Raw genomic sequence first — 8,197 nt, forward strand, 5'->3', positions numbered from 1 at the left:
GTTCAAAATGCATAACCCAGCAATAGGATTCAGTGCATTGTGTAGCTTCCACTGAAAAAGCATAAAAAAGGCAAACCTCATAGACAGAGGGAGAAAATGCCAGCATTACCAGCAGAAATATAACAGTTATCTACATTTATACTCCTCCTTATGCGTGTAGACATATGCCCAAATGTATGTGCCTAATGCACATTCCTGTATGCATGCAGCAGATATTAGTTTAGTTCCAAAAGGTCACTGCTTAACAGTTTGTATAAATTTTCATTGGATTGGCAGAAATATTGACATAATTGGACGTCCCTAGGAAAAGGGCATAGACATCACGGTGAAATAAAGCAAGATGAGTAATGGTAATGCAACGTGTAAATGAAATAGTGTCTATAGTTGCTGCTGAAGAACTCTGGCTCACACAGCTATCTATTTATATATAGGAAATTCTGCTGTGCACAGTACTCTGCAACACCCACCAAGTAATGCTCCAAAGTGTTTGATTGTTGTGTGCTATGCCTGTTTCAGCAGTGTTATGCTTTTCTGTGTTGTATTTCTACTCGCTGCACAATGCCAGTGCAGAAGCTAAACACGAAACATCAGATATTTTGATCTGATCAGAAAGGCTCATGCTTTATTTTATTATTCTTTTTACCTCACTCACTGTTGATTTTAACAGAAAAACTGGAGACTTATCTTTTATCTGTTTTTTTGTATTAATTTTTTTTAAATGAACAAAGCTTAGGCTGAGCATGACAAAGGGTCATCAGTTCAGGAGGGTAACACATCAGCTAAGATTTGCGTTGCACAAATATCTAAAACTAATAGAAAAAAAAAACAAAGGCAGTCCAAATAGGATAAAAAAGTAATACAATTCTCATTTCCTGTTAATCACTGACAGGCTCAGTGGGTCTTGGCAAAAAAAACCTCATTCTAGGTTATTGAAATAACCCTTATCGAAATGTTAGCTAAAAGAATTTAGGCCATATTATTATTCTGATGTTCTGAAAGGCTCGCTGAAGTTTACTTCATCTCCTCACAGTTATCTCAATGTCAGTGTTCTCTTCCCCGTGCATTCTTCATGCAGTGGTATTAGCCGCTTGACTCTGCACTAAAACATGTATCCTCTGATAACATCCTGCCTAACAACACCTTTTTATGCCAGGATGGAAAATTCATGATCATTTTCGGCGCGGTTACATGGTCACACGTTCGATAAGATTGCCCCTCATGCGAAAAGCAATAATGAATAATTATATGTGACAGCTACGGCGACTATACCTCAGGGGACAGCCCCAATGTCATTCTTTTAATGTTTACTTACTTTGCATAATCCCCAGCATACTGAGTGGTAATTAAATTTGAGCTGGGGAATAATTTGCCTGTGCTGTGTTAACATGGGAGAGAGCAAAGCACCAAAGCTGCTTTCCTGATATATATTCGGATGTTTCTCAAGAGAACACTGTACAGTAACATACATGACAACCTGATTGTATAGAGTGCAGAACACTGATGTGCCACCCTGCCCCAGCCTCTAACCACTATTAATGTTATTGATAGATCTATTTAACCTTGCTGTCGTAAATGCACTCCCCAGATCCTTTTTAGGAGACAAGACATTATCCTGGTGGTACACTGAGTGCAAACAAAATGAATCACTGATGCAAGTGAGTGGCCAAATGTATATCACAAAACATAACTCTCTGCCTCTTTCTCTCTCTCACACAGACACACATATGCACACAATTAATAATGCATAACAGAATAATTTAGTTGCCTGCATGTGCTGTGGATTTAGACGGTGGAAATCAGCTGATGGGAGAAAAAAAATTATGTTTTTCAGATTTTGTTTGAAAATATCAGTTTACATTAGTGATGTAATATATTCCCCTAACTGGTTGACAGTCCAATCTTTAAAAAAAAAAATGTAATCCAACTTCTATGCATGACCCCCACTTCTCATGCAAAGTGCATGCAGTTAACAGCATATCATCGCTACTGACAGATGGGTGTTAAGGTAGCAGGCCAGTAAATGCGTGTCAAAGTGATGTTGAGATGAGAGCGCAGCAAAGAGCGACAGCCAGGAGCAGACAAGCTTCCGTTTTAATTACACGCTCCATTCACAATGAATCAGATGTTGCGCTCCAGTGTGGAAAGGATGTGTGAATACTTAAAAATAAGGTGTTGATTGATGGTGTACAGTTTGAAGCCTTTATAGCTAAAACTGAAGACAAGTTTTACAGGACTGGAGAAGGAAAAAACAGAAGGCCAAAAAAAAGAAAGAAAGTTGTGTGATACGTGGGTGTTTGGTCCTTGTGGCAAATCAACACATCCCTGTAACAAACCGACACGTCAGAGATAATTAGCAGCACACTCTATTTCTGCTTCATCGAAGTATGTGTTTCCACAACGCATGTGTACGCCACATAGACTCTGTGATATGAACAGATTTGACTTGTTTTCATACTCAAAAAGATACAATTTATTTTGCAGTTGCTTTGCATAGTTTAAACTTAGTAACAGCAGATGTGGGGGCATCCGGCATGTGCAAAAGTCATTAAGAAATGACCGTTATTTGATCTGTGAAAAAGAAAAGTCTCAAGATGTAGAGAACATGCATGCCAGCATGAACCTACTGTGATATTTGTTGCCAAAAACGGACTCAGTGCATTTCCCAAACGCATGTATTGTATATGGCACGGTCATTGTATTTAATTTTTGCTTACTGTTTAAATTTGTGTCACATTTAACATTTACATTGGTTTTATTTATATCTTCTCTCTTTAGTTGTATGATTTATTTATTTAACTGGTGCACAAAAATTTGCATTTGCTGACTAGCAAAAAAAAGCATGTTAAATCACAAACAAAGGGAAAATGAATTATTCTCAGGCTGCTACAGTCTTTGCTTTTGCTTTATATTGTTTTTTCAATTTGTCTAATATGATAATTTAATACTGTACTGTAGCATATATTATTCTTTCCATGTGACAAATCTTCATAGTCATATGAAAATTGTGCAGTAATGTCTTTAATCATAAGTGACTCACATAGAGTGTTTTTGCAGACAAAGTTAAACAGTTTAAAAGTAAAAATATTCTCATAATTTTTAAATATTTTTTCCATCGTTTGGTATTGTTTTACCTTCCCCTTTCTTTTTCTCTCTTTTTTGTCATATATCTTTTTTATTTAAAAAAAAGAATCCCTGCTGTCCAGATTTAGCACCTCTCTTCCCCTCTGTCTCTTTTCACCTTCACAGTTCTGGATTCAATTCTTTGTTACTGTCTCTCTGTCCCGCATGTCCTTCCTCAAATGTAGTAACTGAATGAAGCTGCTGACAGTTAAAGCAGCCTCTCGTCACAGTGAAGTGGCAGTAAAGTGGTTTTATTGGTGACTTTGCCCTCCTCACACTCTCATCCTAAAATCGAAAGCACAAACAATTGTGGTCATATAAGACCATTATATGACTCTGGCAGACACCACAGAAGGTTTGAGAAACGGTAATAACTAATGGGCTCATCACTGCCTTTACCATCCGTTTAAGCTCTCCGAAAGTAAACATCCATGGAGTTTATAAGTGCTGGTTATTCCCCACTGTTCAGCTGCTCATTAACACAAGTATCTAATCAGCCAATCATGCTGCAGCAACTAATGCATTAAGCACATGATCAAGACAACCTACTCGATTTGCTGAAGTTCAAATCGAGTTTCAAAATGAGGACGATTTAAGTGACTTTGAACTTGGCATGGTTATTGGTGCAGGATGAGCTGGTCTGCGGATCTATTGGGATTTTCCCACACAATCATCTGTAGGAAAAGCACAAATAAAAGTGAGCAGTCCTCTGGGTGAAAATGCCCTGTTAATGCAGGAGGTCAGAGAGGAATGGCCAGACTGCTTTGAGCTAATAGGAGGAGAAAATTCACTTAAATAACCACCAGTCACAACCAAGGCATGCTGAACCTCGATGCTCTGAATGCAAAGCGTGTCTAATGCTGAAGCAGGTACAGCAACAGGAGATCTGATCCGGTCTGGAAAGCCTCAATTTCGCTGTGACATTTGGATATAGGGTCAGAATTTTGCATAAACATCATGAAAGCACGGATCGATCCTGCTTTGTACCAACAGTTCAGGTTGATGGTAGTGATGTACTGGTGCGGGGGATATTTTCTTTACAGACATTTTGGGCTCTTGGTATCAAATCATCATCATTTAATACAAACAAAGGATACCTGAGTGTTGCGTACCCATCATCTGATGGCTGCTTCCAACAGGATGAAACACCATGTCACGAAGTTGAAATCATCTCAAACTGGTTTCACGAACATGACAATGAGTTCTCTGTACTCAAATCCCCTCCACAGTCACCAGATTTCAAACCAGTAGAGCCCCTTTGGGATGTAGTAGTCATGGATGCACATGTGACAAATCTGCAGCAGTAAAGACCAAAATCTCTGAGGAATGTCTTTAACATCTTGTTGAATTTGGTGAGTGTACATAATTCCTATAAATAATGTGTATTTATTTATTTATGTTTGCATGTGTGCATGTATAAGCTGTGGCTGCCTACAGAGGACGAGGCCTAAAGCTCTAATTAGTATGATTACAGCTCATTTCCCTTCTGCTGTCACCACAAACATATATTTCCAGACATAGCCAAAGCCTCTATATTTATAAGAAGAAAATCATCGTTTCTGCCAGAAAACAACATAACATAATTTGTCTGGGATGTACATGAAAGGCATCTCTAAAAAGGTTTGTAAGCATATTGAAACCAGGCTATAAAATTTTCTGTACTGTACACTTGTCACGGCTGGCGGAGGGAGCCGTGTGGTGTGGAGGAAAAGGAGGACCCAAAATGCAGCAAACTGATGATACGAGTGACGTTTTATTTACAGGGTGGTAGTGGCAAAAACAGGCAATGAAGCACGAGTAATTACAAACGGAAACCTAAACTGGGAGAAACTAAGTGACAAACCTGGGACCATACAAAGGGGTGCGGGGCAGAGAGACGCAGAGACAGGAATGTAGATTAACGCAGTGATACATGGATGAACGCAGATGAGCCGACAACGAACACAGACCGACACCCACTAAATATACACACACAAGGTAATCAGGTAATCACACACAGGAGGGAAGAACAGCTGAACCTAATACACCTGGGGACCGGAGGAGACAAGCTGAACACAATAACAACAGACACAGACCTTCAGAACAGAACAGGAAATCCAGAACACGAGCCTTCAAAATAAAACAGGAAACAGACTGATGTACAACACAACACGGGGACATGAACAGAGCACCAAGGACAGACACAGGTAGGGCTGACAATACACCAAACTTCAGGTTAACCCTAACTAATACAGATCAGAAAAAACGCCAGCAGTTTATAAAAAGCAATTATTCTTAATACGTTGTGTCCTCATAATGAACAAGTTGCCCTAACTTGGGTACCTTAAGTGAAATGTACTTAGTTTTTCTAAGTTTTTCTAAGACAAGTTTACATAATTTTTATAAGAACTGGCAGCTTATTAAATTTTAAAGTGCTAAAATTATTGGGAGACTTTAGTTATCCAAACAGTAACACATATAATGAGTGGATCATTACTAAACTCAACACCAAAAAAGGGAGAAATGTTTTTCAGATTCGGTTTTGGATCATTATACTCAGATAATAACAGAGTCAGATTTACACGCCATGTGGTCACTTAATCGCTTCAGTGTTGCGATATATTTAATTAGCATCCTTGAACAGACAGTTTTGATGCGTTTGCAGCTTCTGTATGTTTACTGTATAATTAAACTCCAACAGCTTTTTAAAAACATAGATTAAAATCAGGATACCAAGAAAACACCAAGAAAAATAATATAGGAAAAGAACAGTTCAAGTATAAAATATAATTTAAAAAGAACATTTTATTGTAATGTTATAATAATTTCTACAAGTCTGAAATTATTTAATGCCTCACCAATACAAACCTGCACTGTTGAAGCCATGCGCTCAGACTGATCTCAGTCCAGTTTGGTGATGTTGGATTGGGACCCGTCTGGCACTAACGTCTTTGCATCTCCTGCCATGTAAACACCAGTCAGTCATTGCAGATGGCCCATGTCCTGTTTCACAGTCCAGATCGCTCAAACACTTGCTTCCCTACCACTCATTAGCTTGGGGAATTATTTTCATGGTGCTGTCACGCTCGTAATGAATTTCATGGATGTCATCCTGTTCAGCTGACCGCCTGTTGCACTTGGCTGTAAAACTGCCACAGCGTTTTTACACGGCCATGCTGATGAAATAGGCACCCATATTGAATTTTTAAAAAAAAAATGTATATGCCAAGTGTTTAGTAGCTGTTTATTTTTATTGCTGTATTTCCTGTCGCCTTCTCTTTCCATATGTGCTGCGATGCCATGCTGCTCGCTAATATGTTCATAAAAACCAGTAGAAGCGGGCCACTTTGATGTACATTCAGTGCATTTGAATTACAATAAGATGTTTTTTGTGCCACACAGATAGAGGGGGGAACAGGAATTATCAGAGCTTGTCATCAAACGTAATATTTGACAGCGCTTAACATCTGACACAACTACAGATTTTCAATTGAGAAAAGGCTTAAATTGAAGCCCTGTCACAGAGGCTGTGATGTTAGCCATTATGTCTTGTCTTCCAGCAGGTTATTTGCTGTATTGTGAAGTGAGCATTATGAATGACAGTCAGAGTGTTGCTACAATGAATTTGAATTCAAAAGATAAAATTAGAAACATATGAAAGCAGCTTCCGCTCTGCTCCAGTTAATACTGAGGATGAAACAGAGATGAAAGGCAGGGTTGAGCATCATCAAACGCTGTGGTGCAAAGTGTTACTAAAATTACACAAAACACATAAAGTGCATCTAATTATAAAGTGTTCCACACCTAGTCTGAGCTTTAAAAAGTTGCCTGACCACCTTTTTACTCATTTCTATGTATCTATATATATATCTTCACATCAGGACTTTATTTTTAGAGTGCAGACTAATTATTTGGGAGCTGGGGAATAAGAGGATTAATATACATAGGCTTTTTTTTTGGAGTACAGTCACATAGTCAGCCTGATAGTGGTACTCTAAAAGAGCGGAAGTAAACCAGTGAAGTTAGATCAATGCTTTTATTATTCCAGCATAATTCCCAGTATAATAGGAATTATTGTAACCTGAAAGTCAATTGATGTATGTAGTTTTCTTTTTTTAAATACTATTAAACTGATTGTTTTTGGATAGCAGCTAACCACTGCAATTTAATTTATTAAAAAGAAAGAAAGAAGGATATTCATAAAAATGCTGGATAAAAGTAGCTCAAATGTAACTTGTTCAGCAAAACAATGTGCCTGATCTACAGGGTTTCTTCTTAATTAAAGAGTCACACTTCTTGTAGAGCTCACATGTGCAGTTGCTGAAAAGCCTGAATTTCTGAAACACTTTTAACACAAATCAGTTTTCATGCTTTGGCCTTGTTTCGCATTAATGCATGCCAAGGCACCGTTTAATGAAAGGGGAACAAAAAGATTCTCTATTTATTCTTAAACTTAACATTTTTACAAACAGAGATAGTGCGAGCGAAAAAAAAAAAGCTGTGAAGCTGGTGGAGATCAGCCTGCTGTTTTTGGCACCAGGGTGTCAGTACAGAGTGTACCCTGGGCCTCCTTCGGCAATCACAGTCTTAATGGATGACTGGCCTGAGAAACTGCAGGCGCTATACTGAAGTGTAAAGGACTAACTCAGGATATGCCAGACTCTCTCTCGTTCTCTCATGCACACACACACACACACACACACACACACACACACACACACACACACACACACACACACACACTTATGCGCACTAAAAAAAGCAGCATTTCAAATGACTTTTAAATGAAAATGTGCGCTTTCAGAGACAATTAGCCGTAGGTTTTATACAGCAACTGACGTGTGTCTCCAATTTGGCTGGAAGCACACACAGTGTGGACAGTCCAGCAGCCTATGATTTGTGCTTGATGAGCCTACCTGCTCATCACGACTTGTGACACTAACTGCGGTGGAGGTCGGGACTATTTTCATGGCTTTCTGTTCAAAAGCTTATCAGTGCCTGTTTCTGACAGTTTCTCTGGAAATCAACACATTTCCATTAAAGGAAAAAAAAAATCATATTTATTTGAATTATTTGGAGGTCTATGAATATATGTTTA

This window comes from Copadichromis virginalis, linkage group LG10 (genome assembly GCF_057382275.1).
Source record: "Copadichromis virginalis isolate Kocher_CV1m ecotype Utaka linkage group LG10, C_Virginalis_male_GT1.1, whole genome shotgun sequence".
Lineage (NCBI taxonomy): Eukaryota > Metazoa > Chordata > Actinopteri > Cichliformes > Cichlidae > Copadichromis > Copadichromis virginalis.